The sequence below is a fragment of the Sceloporus occidentalis genome, unplaced genomic scaffold (genome assembly GCF_023333645.1).
Source record: "Sceloporus occidentalis isolate IW3139 unplaced genomic scaffold, rSceOcc1.0.p SCAF_67, whole genome shotgun sequence".
Classification (NCBI taxonomy): domain Eukaryota; kingdom Metazoa; phylum Chordata; class Lepidosauria; order Squamata; family Phrynosomatidae; genus Sceloporus; species Sceloporus occidentalis.
This window is the reverse complement of record NW_028317047.1, coordinates 5278340-5291909: the sequence shown is the minus strand read 5'-3', so window position 1 is coordinate 5291909 and position 13570 is coordinate 5278340. Positions and strand designations below refer to the sequence as shown.

At 37.2% G+C, this 13570-nt stretch overlaps 2 non-coding genes across 2 annotated transcripts; one reads left to right on the top strand and one right to left on the bottom strand.

Annotated features, from left to right (window-relative positions):
- Positions 1–4783: 4783 nt before the first annotated feature.
- TRNAR-UCG (transfer RNA arginine (anticodon UCG)) lies at positions 4784–4856 on the top strand. Its single transcript has one exon. It is a non-coding gene; the product is annotated as a tRNA-Arg (tRNA).
- A 782-nt stretch (positions 4857–5638) lies between these two features.
- On the bottom strand, positions 5639–5749 carry TRNAL-CAA (transfer RNA leucine (anticodon CAA)). The gene is made up of 2 exons: positions 5712–5749; positions 5639–5684 (listed from the first exon to the last, which is right to left on the bottom strand). It is a non-coding gene; the product is annotated as a tRNA-Leu (tRNA).
- Positions 5750–13570: the final 7821 nt, after the last annotated feature.

The window sequence follows — 13570 nt, the reverse complement described above, 5'->3', positions numbered from 1 at the left end:
CTCCATTCCTTTCCCTGTAGCTGCAGTAAAACTGCCGAGACAGCCGTCTCCGAGGTATGAACTTGTAAAGCAAAAGGCTTAGATGGATACACAGTTGTCAAAGCTGGTGCTCTCTGTAAATCAAGTTTTAGTTGTTCAAACGCTTTCTGCTGCTCATCTCCCCATGGACCAAACAAATTGTCATCATCAGTACTTTTTAGTAAGTCATATAAGGGTTTAGCTTTTTCAGCAAAGCCCTCTATGAAGTCTCTAGAAAAATTTACAAGTCCCAGGAATTGTCTTAAAGCTTTGAAAGTTGTAGGTACAGGCAAAGCTGCTACTGTTGCTACTCTTTCCTGCAAAGGACGTCTCTGGCCTGGACTTATCAAAACTCCCAAGTACTGAACCTCTTGTTTCAGTAATTGGACCTTCCTTGGATTTAATTTCAATCCTGACTCGTACAACAGATTAAACAATTCTGCTAGCAAGGTGAGGTGTTCCTCTCTACTCTCTGTTGCCAACAAGATATCATCCACATACTGTAGAATACAATCTTGCCTTGAGAATTTTGATAACACTTTTGCCAATGCCTGATGAAACAGACTAGGTGACATGTGCGCCCCTTGTGGTAATCTGCAAAATACATATTGCTCATTCAGAAAAGTAAAAGCAAATTTGTATTGACAACTCCTCTCTATCTGAATACTGAAAAAACCATTACTAATATCCAGTACCGAGAAAAACTTCGCCTTAGCATTCAATCGAGACATGATGTCGGGGGTATCTGCTACAATTGGCGCCACATTTAGGGTACATTTATTAAACATACGCAGATCTAGAAGCATTCTATAAGAATTATCTGGTTTCTTAACTGCCCATAACGGATAGTTTGTCACCGAATTCGATTTGCGTATGACGCCTTGTTGAAGTAGTTCTTCAATAATTTTGGACAAAGGCTCAATTGAATCTGGAGGCAATCGGTACTGTTTCTGAGCTATGGGATCTGTTCCTTCCACTTTGACAACAACATCTTTCATCGTCCCTACCTCATTCTTAGATTGAGCCCATAACGAGGGATGTTTCTGTACAATTTCTACAAGAGTCAAGTCATTACAATCCATTTGTGGCCATACATGATTTGGGGATACCTCCTCAATTAAATTGATAACGGCCACTACACTGTAGTCACTTGGATCAATTACTACAGGCCCTTTTAGGTTATTACTTCTCCAAATCACTTGATTCCCTAAGTCAATGACCCAGCCTCGTTCTCTCATTACATCAGCCCCTAAGATATTTTCTGAGCTAGGACAATGCCAGATATCAATTTCAGTACACAAATAGCCAGGAATCTCAAACAAAACACCAGTAACCAAAGTTGCTGAAGTATTACCTTTACCACTAAAACCTACAATCGTGCAAACAGGTGAGTTAGATGTTATAGGTAAAGCTTGATTAGTCACACTTAATTGAGCTCCTGTATCAATTAGGAATGTAATCTCTTTTCCCTGTAATTTTCCCTTGACATATGGTCTGCCACAGTTGTCAGTTGACACTGGAGCTACATAGGTCAACTTACAGAGTGATTGATTCTTATCTAGTCACTGAGAGGGCGTCAGACCCCCCCTGACATTCTTTCCTGTTACATTAGTAGCAGTACTATTTGTTGTGAGCTCTTGCACCTGTCTTATTAGTGGAGTGTATGGGGACGTTGACTTAAATTGTTCACCAGTAGGTGGGGCTGTTGGCACCAGCCCATTCTCTTTCCCAAAATTTTGTGTTCTAGGGACAAATTTTCTATTTTTAAGAAATTGTTTACACTGCCACTTCAAATGTCCTCTTTGACCACAATGATAACAACTAACATTTGGTCTGAATATCTTTTGGTTAGTATTATCAAATCGTTCAAAATTAGTAGGATTAGTTTGTGGCTTGTGACAGTCATTCTGAGTTAATTCTTGCCGTTTGTCAATTAGTTCCTGTACTGTAGATACTTTTACCTTTACAGTTGACATTTTCATTGCTCTTCTAATACGATCAATGAATATGGCTGCTTCTTGCAAACTAGGTTTTTCAGAGGCAAGCTGAACTGATACAGGATCTAGATATTTAAATTTCCTTACAAATGCTATAATCATTGCCTGTGGTTCATCTCCATCATCAACTCCCATTACCATTCTATAGGCTTTCTCAAATTTCAACAAAAATGCAAAGGGATCATCTTGCAGATTTACTTTTAGAGATTCAATTAAGTCAAGAGATGGAGATGAGTCACCAGTTGTAAACAGAATTAATTGCTTCAATCTATCCATATCATTTGCATGCACTAATTGACCTAATGCATCCTCTGTAGGTGTGTCCTGTAACCTTTTGGACATATGTGAAGGTATCCATAGCCTAAAAATGGTGTTTCTTTGATTGTTATTTAATTGGAATTTGTCTGTATTTGTTTCAAATACATCAATATTATGGAATGCATCCATCTTATCGTCATATTTAGGAATATCTTTGGCAATTTTTATTAATTGATCATTAATTTTTAAAGTCAATTTTGTTGCACTGTCTCTGAGCTTTTGTCTCTCAACTCCTCCTACGTCAAGTTCCTCATCAGAATCTATTGTTGAGGTACCAGATATTTCAGGGACAAAAGATACGCCCTTCTTACCTTCTTGTCTTGTGATAACTGACACCTTCTTATTTTCTAAACATAGTTTAGACAGTAACTGAGCTTGTCTGTCCCTAGCCCTCTCCAAGTTCTCTAATTGCTGAGCTAAAACAAAACAGTCGGGACAGCTGTTAAAGTCGTCAGTACTGTCATCAGGGTTAGATTCTGGTACAACTTTGTTAATCATGCAAATACTTTGTCTAGGTTGTAAATCCTCCACAATCAAGTCATTAAACGTTTTAAACATGCTTAGGACATTTTGCAGTTTCTTCTTAAGTTTATCAATACATAACAATTTCTTATCTATCTTCATATTTTCTAGCTCACATTGTTTGTACATACTAGCCCATAACTGTGCATTAGTAGGACAATTATCAAATTGAAAAGTTATTTTACTTTTGTTAGCATATGTTTTTATAAAATCTATGACTTACCCTTCTTAATGAACTCTCCTTGAATGGCTGTTGTATCACGCTGTATGGCTTTCTTGCGTCTGCCGTCAATAGCGTCTCTTCGCACTTGTTGTTCCAATAAAATCTGGAAGTCTGTATCCTCAAAGGTTCTTTTCTTAATTATCTCCCGACAGTTTGCAAAAAGTGTACAGATATATCTGCCCTTCCCCCTGAGCAAGCTGGAGGGCAAAGGCCAGGAAAAAATACGCAAGGCTGGCACGCCAGATATGTAATAAAATATATAGGGCCAAACACAAACTTCGTATCAGGAACAACACATAAATATGTGCGTCAAAAATAGGCAGAGTCACTTAGATGCAAACAAAGGTAAAACATTTAATACGAACAAAAATAGAAGAAGAATATTAAAAGTAGATAACAAAAATAATACAAAACGAGTCTTACAAAACCTTGGAGAGGAATTTTAGTTCATGACATCTGTCCTATGCATTCCTGAGGATGGAGGGAGGGAGTGTTGGGACGTGAAGAGTACATGGATGGCAAGTACATCTCCCCTCTACCTCTCCTCCTATGCTTCTCCAAGGCCTTAACTTATATACACAGTTTGAATAATGATGTCAGTCTTGTCAGTCTATTGGTCTTCACCTAATTGGGTAAACATGCTCACTAAGATCTTTACACGTCGAGACCCTATTTTAGGTGGTGGCTGTACGCATACTGTAATGCCCTTTTAGAGTTACAACTATACCCTGCATTAGCAAGTTACTATCCTATCTATAGAATGCCTGTTCAGCAAATCCTTCATTCCATATTTTAAGGTCAAGGAAACCTTGAAGCCTATCATTGAACTATTGCCTATACCAATAATTATATATGGTCCATTTCTTAATTGAGGTTTATTAGAATCTTTTACATATATAGATGGTATATGGTCCCTACACGTATAGTTAAATTTCAACCAAAGAATGGAGACAGGTGCTGGCGATGCCATCTCGAATTAGGATCGCATAAACATATTTGGTGGGATTGTCAAAAACTAACTCAGCTTAAGATAAAAATATCTGAGCTTTATTTGGAATTGTTTGGGTCATATTTGGAACTCTCCCCTCAAAGATTTTTGTTTCATTTAGAGTTTATAGATATTAATAGTAATGAGCAGACCTTATGGGTTAATATACTTTTGGCGTTTAAAATCTGTATTGCTAGATATTGGAGAAAACAGGATTTGCCACATTGGCAAGAGATTAAATTGCAAATAAATTTACAAAGTAATGTAGAAAAATATTTTTTTCTGAAAGAAGCTAACTCAAGAGAGAGGTATGAGTGCATTTGGCAGAAAAGGTTTCAAATAATAGATTAAAAATTCCCTGTGCAGTAATACAACCACAGCACCGCTCCAACGGCCTTTGTTTTAGATCGATTTTGGCCTTGATAATTTATAATCTCCCTCTCCTCCCAAAGAAACACTGAGCGTTTGAATACTTAAAATTATTATTTTTTAATGCTATGAGCTTTAAGGGAATACAACAAATATTCATATATGAATGTCTATGTATATGTTTCTATGTTGTTATGTACCATATGTATTTTAATGTTTTGTCTAACATCAGTCAGAGGAAGGACAGTGGTCATAAAAAGCATATTGTGGCATGTGAAGTAAAGGAAATATAGTTATGTTTCTCTATGAGAAACGTATCCACACATTTTTTCGCAAACTTTACATGCAGACCGCGTGGCCTAATGGATAAGGCGTCTGACTTCGGATCAGAAGATTGAGGGTTCGAGTCCCTTCGTGGTTGGAGTTGCTGGAGCTTTGGTTCTGTTGTTCTTTAAAGTTCTTCCATATCAATGGAGGTCAGGCAAGTGGAAACCAAGATTTCAATAGTTTCTTTCCATGTTACGTGTCACCCAAGATCTTTAGTCCCTCTTGGTATGAAAGGCAGACATGTCAAAACTAAGATTTCAAATGTTTTTTTTCAATGTGCCATATGATCACCGAATGTAACCCTATCTTGGACTACACGGTACCTCTACGGATAGTGCGTTGTTGCGAGATTTGATTCAATCAAAGTTGTCTGCAATTTACTCTTTCAAAAACTTTCAGCAAACATTAATTCTTTTTCCAACTATTGTTATGAAGACTTTGGCTCAAAGCGGCTCCATAAGAGTCACAGGCACCCTTGATTTTCTGTTGTACACTTCCTAATCTCTTTCCCCCAAGAAATCTATGTGACAGCTATTGGAAAGTATCTACACCTGGTTCGTTATTTTCACCTCTTTCGGTATGTCTTGTCTCCAAAGTGCGGAATAAGACTCTCGCGTTCCGTCCAGACCTCGTTGCTTAATGGGTAAGGTGTCTGACTTTGGATTGGAAGATTGCGGATTTGAGTTGTCTTGAGGTTGCTGGTGATTTAGATCCCCAGGTTACTGTTCTTTTGAGTCTAGAGATTGTACATTGCTGTCTTATGTTATGAAATCAATGTCTTCTGCAATGTACTCTTTAAACGCTTAAATTCAATCTTGGATTCTTTCTCAAAAAATTGTTGAATTAAACGAAGCTCAAAGCACAAAAAGAGATGACTGTCAGAAGTGGGATTTGAACCCACGCCTCCACATGGAGACCAGAAGACCCTCACAGAGAGAAGATAGCAATACTTGAGTCTAGCGCCTTAGACCACTCGGCCATCCTGACAAGCTACTGCTGCTATGAAAGAAGATATTTTTTTTACATAGTTTCAAGGCAAGGGACTAGCTCTTAGGGGACCTTTTGCCACTGCATTGGTTTAAAGTGGCTTCATTAGAGTCACAGGGTAAGCAGACTTGAGATCCTGCATGTGAAGGCTAAGATTTCACATGTGTTTTTTGATGTGCCATATGTCCACCAAACTTATCGCCCCCTGGGCATGCAGGGTTCTTCTACGTATTGTGCGTTGCCACCACCTTTAATGAAATCAAAGTTGATTGCGATGTACTGTTTCAAACACTTAAAAGCAAACTTTAATTCTTTCTCCAACTATTGTTATGAAGACTTTGGCTCCAAGTGGCTCCATAAGAGTCACAGGGCACCCTTGATTTTCTGTTGTACATTTCCTAATCTTTTTGCCCAAAGAAATCTATGTGATCATCCTTTGTATAATGTGCCACAGGGCCCACTACTGAAACACATTTCACACTAGAGTAAAATCTGTCAATTGTATTACAGACATTTTTCAGAGACAATTTGTGGATATTGCAACCTAAAACTAAACAAGCACATCAAATGCAGTCAACCACTGGAAAAAAAACACCACTCTAGTGGGACTCGAACACACAACCTTTGAATATTGGCATTATTTTCGCATCAAAACTTTAATCTTACAAACGGAGCGCTAAACTGCTTTCCACACTTGTGTTAGATAGTTCTATTGTTTCAGATTACCATAATTTCTCACAGACAAATTGTGGATATTTGGAAATACAATTTAATGCTTCAATTAAAATCTGTCAGATTAAGATCTGTCAATAGTATTACAGAAATTTTTCAGAGACAATTTGTGGATATTGCAATTTACAACTAAACAAGAACATCAAATGCAGTCAACCACTGGAAAAAATAACAACACTGGTGGGACTCGAACCCACAACCTTTGAATGCCTTGTCAAGTGCTAGAAGTACAATACGCTATCCACTGCGCCAAAGAGCCTCGATACGTAGACAGAAAACGTCATGAAACCACCTATCTGACTCACGCATAATCCTTCGTACATAGATGTTTCAAATGCATTAGTCGTTTCTGTGTCCTATGTTTGTCTGCGTGTTCTTATTTAACATCAGTCAGGATAAGAGTGATGACGTAGTCACGTAACTACGTACGTTTGAGGCGTGCTGATGGGCCGGCGGATGGTGAAGGGGCAGCATGGCTAGCGCGGAAGTACCGTAATCCCAAACGCCGACCGCTGACCGCTGAGCGCCGACCGCCGACCGCCGAATGTTAAACGCCGAGCACCGAGCACCGAGCATTAAGCACCGACCGCACGCAGTGACCAGTGCTGAGCCCTGAGCTCGGGACGGCTTCAGACGACGGTGCCTTTTCTTCTCCTCCTTGATGGGGGGTGGAATGGAGACAGAGTGCTGAGTTTTGGATGTGGAGCGGTGGGGATTGCCTGGACTCCGGATGACGAACCTTTGTTTTTTGGGTTCCTGACGGTTTCCTGACGGCGGTGCTTCATCTGTTGTTTTTGTTTTTTTTTTGTTTCCTACGTTTTGGCAACCAATTGCGGCGTGAGTGTTAGAAGCTGGACGCGGATGCTAAGCGTGGCAGAGTGCCAATAAAGCTCCAATAAAGTTGGAAGCGGTAACCGTGAGTTTCCTGGCTACTGGCTATTACACTCTTGATATCTCTAAATGAAATTACTAAAACCTGAATTAGCTGGACGCGGATACTAAGCGTGGCAGAGTGCCAATAAAGCTCCAATAAAGTCGGAAGCGGTAACCGTGAGTTTCCTGGCTACTGGCTATTACACTCTTGATATCTCTAAATGAAATTACTAAAACTTGAATTAAACCAACAAGAAATACATGAAACATACGAACTGTGTATATATGTATAAATATATATATAAATACTCCCTTTTTTTTTTTTTTTTTTTTTTTTGGAAATAACATCCTATATTGCTATTGAAGATTATACCTTTCATTTTTTGAAATCTGATGTGTATGGATTTGCATATAATTTGCACTAATTCGCCTTAAATAGATTCTGGTTTAAAGGCGTAAAGATTTTTAAAGGTCTCTTCTCTATAGATAAAAGCGGGCAACGATAATGCCTCCAAAAGGTGACAAAACTGGCAAGGGTGATAAAGAGGAAAAATCTAAAATGTCTGTGAAAACAAAGAAACCTCCTCCAATTAGTGCCTACTACTCTCCTAAAAGTCAAACGGATACTTCTGTCTTATCATCTAAATCGTCTCCAGATCGACTAAGTGAGATTAGTATAACCAACCCGCCAGATTATATTACAAAGACCAATTTGATGATGGCACTAGATTCTTTATATATTAAAATTAAAGCTGATTTGGACCATAATCTTAAAGAATATAAGGAAGAAATGACCCATATGAAGGTCACTTTAGCTGCTCAATCAAAAGAAATTACTATGCTACATTTGAAAATCAAACAGCTTCAATCTCAAAATGAAGTATTAAAAGCAGATTTAACAAGACAAGATCTTAAACTTGCAGACCTAGAAGACAGGTCACGCAGACAAAATCTTAAAATTCGTGGGATATCTGAAGATGTGATCGAACTGGAACCGTACTTGATGGAACTACTTTCAACATATATAGACTGTCCAAAATACGGTCCGATATTAATTGAAAGAGCCCATAGACTTCCGCTGCCTCCTAATTGGACACAAACAAATACACCTAGAGATGTTATTATCTGTTTTGCCAACTCCAGAATCAAAGAAGATCTAGTTAAAGAAATGAGAAGGAACCCTACTAAAATTGCAAAATTTGCATCCCTAACTACATATCTCGATCTTTCACGTGCAACCAGAATACACAGAAAAAAATATTTTGATATTACTACTGTCGCTCGTGTATCACTAGAGGAACTCACCGCAGGAGTTATTCTGCCCAGAAAACTGCTGAATAGGGAGAAGCCCCAACAGTGGTAATCCAGGATTTAGATGATCCCAACAGTGAGACACTCTCCGTGAACACAGGTAGCAGGTAAGTACTGAGTATGGCAAACAGGTACAGGTGAGGGTGTCAGACAAGCCGGGTCGGTACACAGGAGCAGGTTAGCAGACAAGCCGGGTCGGTACACAGGAGCAGGTTAGCAGACAAGCCGGGTCGGTACACAGGAGCAGGTTAGCAGACAAGCCGGGTCAGTACACGGGAGCAGGTTAGCAGACAAGCCGGGTCGGTACACAGGAGCAGGTTAGCAGACAGGGCAGCAGGTAAGGGAACCCCTCTGGGAACTCCTGCATAGACGGGCAGCCTTAGATCTGCTCGTCGAGGAGTTCCCGGATCCGACCCTCCTTCTCCCATGTCGGTGGTCGGTCTGTTCGCCGCCGGCACGGAGAGAACGTGTACGTCCCTCGGGTGCCCGTGCGCCGCGAGCGGTAGTCCGCTCGCCGACCACGGGTCCGGAGGGAGAAGTATCGGGTCCCCGTGATCTGCGAGCAGACCCCCGCCCGCGGCTAACAGGGCCCGAGGACGTGACTGTGACAACTACCTGTTTACGGCAAAATAATATTATTTATTCCTGGGGTTTCCCCACAAAATTGCGAATTAATTATCAAGGGAAAATCTATATTTGCAATGATCCTACACAAGCAAAGGACAATTTACTGAAATGGAATCTTACCATATAAGACTCTCTAATCTATAGAAGAAAATTTATGTTGTTTTTTATTTATTTTTTTTATTTTACATTTGTTTTTTGTTTTTTGTTGTTTTTTTTTTTATGATATAAAGTATACGATATTACCATATTATTACCTAAAATACTATTCTAATTGGGAAATATTATGATTGGTTTATTCATTGAGTTGGCAATGTACTGGTTGGAAATGATGTGTTATGTGTTATAATTTTAGTCCAGTCACTAAGCTGGCAACGTATTGGTTGGATACGATATAAATGATATAAATGGTTGATAACAATATAAAAGATATAATAGATTACTTAGAATATAGATTATCACAAATTCTTTTTTTTTTTTTTTTTTCTCTTAAAAATATTAGATAAAATTATGGGACTCACAGAGACTCACAGAGATATATAAGTATTGTTAATCTTTAGATAAGATATCTTCACAAAGTTAGAATTGAGATATTAGGATAGGAAAATTTAAAAGACACTAATATATACTCATGACACATTATATATATGGGTGAATAGTAATAGATTTATTAGAATAAATCACTTGAGAAGAAGGAGACTTCTATTATAGCTATTAACATAAATTTCCTTTCTGATATATATATTAACAAAAACCTATGATCATATACTAATATGGGTATATTTATATATATATATATGTATATTATTTCCCCTCCTTTTATTTATTTATTTTTTTTTTCAGGATTAATGATATAAGATATAAGATATTATCACAAGCTATCACCTAAAATACCATCTCAAATGGAAAATATCATGATTGGCTATACTATCATGGTACTGGTTGGAAATGATATATTTTGTGTTATAATCTTGGTCTGGTTATTGAGTTGGTATGTACTGGTTGGAAATGATATATTACTGAGATGGCAATGTATTGACTTGAAATAATATAAATGGTTAATAACAATATAAAAGATGTAGATTATCACATTATTATAAATTATTATTTTTTTTTTGCTTTGCGTAATTTCATTAAATATGATATTTGGATAGATAGATATAGTTTATACTATTTTTATGGAAATAAGAGATGATTGTGCTCCTTACCTTCGTTGGCCTTAAAACACGTCCTCATTCCTTGCTGGTTCAAGGAATTTCTTCACACTAATGGCGGAAATAATGTTTTTCCTGCATAGTGTGTTGGGTTTGATTGTTTTTTTTGTTTATGAATGTTGTTGTCAGGTGTTTTCTAGTTGGAGATTGAGGGATAGGGAGCACTGCTGGTGGAGGAGGGGAAAACAAATATTCCATGTCCCTTAAATTGATGACAATTAATGCACAGGGTTTAAATTCTCCATATAAGAGATCTTATTTGTATGACACATTAATCAAAGAGGGGATAGATATTGCATTTATTCAAGAGACACACTGGAATCAAATAATAGAAAAATCTGCTTGGAAATATCATAGATACCGACATATTTATGTATCTTCTGAAGCGGGGAGTAGCCATATTGATATCAATTAAAAATAAATTTGAGTATATACATCATGAAGCTGATAAGGAAGGAAGAAGGATTATACTTGTCTGTAATATAAATGATGTTACCTATACCATGGTTAGCCTATATGCCCCATCAGAAGGATCGACAAGATTTCTCAATTCAGCTATGGAAACAATAGAAAAAATCTCTAAAGGCTCATTGATTATAGCAGGCGACCTGAATTGCATAATCGATATTGAAAAAGATACTAAGACTTTGAAGAACCGTAAATCAGATGCGTGTTTAAAAACTAGGGCCAAAGCATTTTCCGATTCTCTATTTAAACATGGCCTTTATGATGTGTGGAGGGTGCAACATCCTGAGGAAAGAGACTACTCTTTCTTCTCGAATGTACACCAATCATATTCACGCATTGATTATTTCTTAATGCCTGGTCACTCTTTGGAAATCTCTACTACCTCTCTAATTGGAAATATCTCATGGTCTGACCATGCCCCAGTATTTATTTCTATCAAGGATAACCCTCAATATAGAACAAGAACTCGTTGGAGACTCAACGAATCTCTTTTAAAAACAGAATCCGATAAGATAGATCTGATAAAACAAACAACATCTTTTTTGGAGCATAATGATAATAATGAGACCTCAGATCTAAATTTGTGGTGCACCCTAAAATGTGTTCTTAGGGGACACTTAATAAAAAAGGGTGCTTGGATTAAAAAACAGAGAGGTAAAGAACTTGCCGATCTGTATATTGAGTTGGCAAAACTTGAGAGACTAAATAAACAATATCCATCCAGAGATTTCTCGAAGCAGTTAGAGACTATTAAAGAATCGATAATCATTAAACTTAAAATTAAAACTGAAACAATAATGCAAAGATTGAAATCTAGTTGGCATTGTGGAAATAATAGAGTAGGGAAAAATCTTACTAAAAGATTGAAGGCACAAATTGAATCATCTAGAATAAAAAAAATTATACACAATGGAACAACTTGTATATCACCAACACAGATAGGCAATGCCTTTAAACAATATTATGAAACCTTATATAATTTACCCGAACCTAAGATTGCTACTACTGATATAGCTCAATTTTTAGAGACCTTGCATCTTCCAAAACTTTCTGCAGAAAAATTAATACAATTAAATCAACCACTAACAACTCAAGAGACCACTATTGCAATTCTTAATTTGAAAAAAGGGAAAGCTCCAGGCCCTGATGGCTTTTCAGCTATATTTTTTCCAATCTTGAACTCAGTAATTTCTCCCATCCTAACAAAATCTTTTAATTCTATTTCTACTGGAAGAAGTTTTCCAAAAGAGATGTTGGAGGCGAGTATATCGCCAATTCCGAAACCAGGGAAGGATCCTTCACTGGTTGCTAACTACAGGCCAATATCTCTCATCAATTTAGATGTGAAGATATATTCTAAGATCCTGGCCTCTAGATTGGCTCGAATAATACGAGATTTGATACATCCAGATCAGGCAGGATTCATTCCTGGTAGGGCGGGAGAAGAAAATACGCGCAAAATCTTCAATATCATTGAATATATACATAGATATAAAATCTCTTCAGTTATAGTAGCTTTAGATGCCCAAAAGGCATTTGATAGGGTCAATTGGAAGTTCTTAGCTGAAACACTTCAAGCATTTGGTTTAACAGGTCTTTTTCATGACCTAACTATGGCCTTATATACATCTCCGGTCGCAAAGATTAGAGGCCCTTTTTTAGACTCAGATATGTTTCACATTTATAATGGTACAAGGCAGGGCTGCCCGTTAGCTCCCCTGTTATATGCTCTAACAATTGAGCCTTTAGCTGCCTATATTAGAAACTCTTCTAATATTCATGGTATAAATATTGATAAACATGAATATAGTATTACCTTATATGCAGACAATGTTTTATTAACATTATCTGCACCCTTATTATCTATCCCTGCTTTTTTAAAAGGAATAGAAAAATTTGGATACTATTCTAATTACAAACTTAATTTATCAAAGACTCAGATGATTCCATTTTATCTCTCTGAGTCTCAGATATCTATAGCTCATGGGCATATTCAAAATAATGATCAGACACATCAAATTGATTATTTGGGGATTATAATCGGACCTATACTAGAAGATATCGCCAATATAAATCATAAGAAACTTTTTCTAGAAATAAAATCTTCTCTAGCAAATTGGATGAAACTTGAATTCTCTTGGATGGGTCGTATTAATATTCTTAAAGCTTACATAATTCCCAAAATTTTATATCTTTTTCGATTAATACCTTTTTATGTTTCGAAAGATGTTATCTTAAAATGGGAAAACTTACTATCTCAATTTGTTTGGGCAGCTAAAATAATAAGATTACCCTCGGAGCTTCTTAAAAGACCTATTGAATCTGGGGGTTTAGGTTATCCTGATATAAAGGAACTATATGAAGCCTCTCAAGTAGCTTTTATGATGGCCTGGGGCTCTATAAAAGAGAAAAGCTCTTTGGGTTGGTATAATATAGAGAAATATAATCTTAAAAATCTCGACCCTTTCTTGTTGTTCTGGCTACCTCAATCCCAATTTCAGAAGAAAAAAATTCCGAGCTTAATAATTGCAGACATATTATCCTCTTTCTATAGAATCAAAAAAAGGTTTGCAAAAGGGATTCCATTTACAAAAAATTG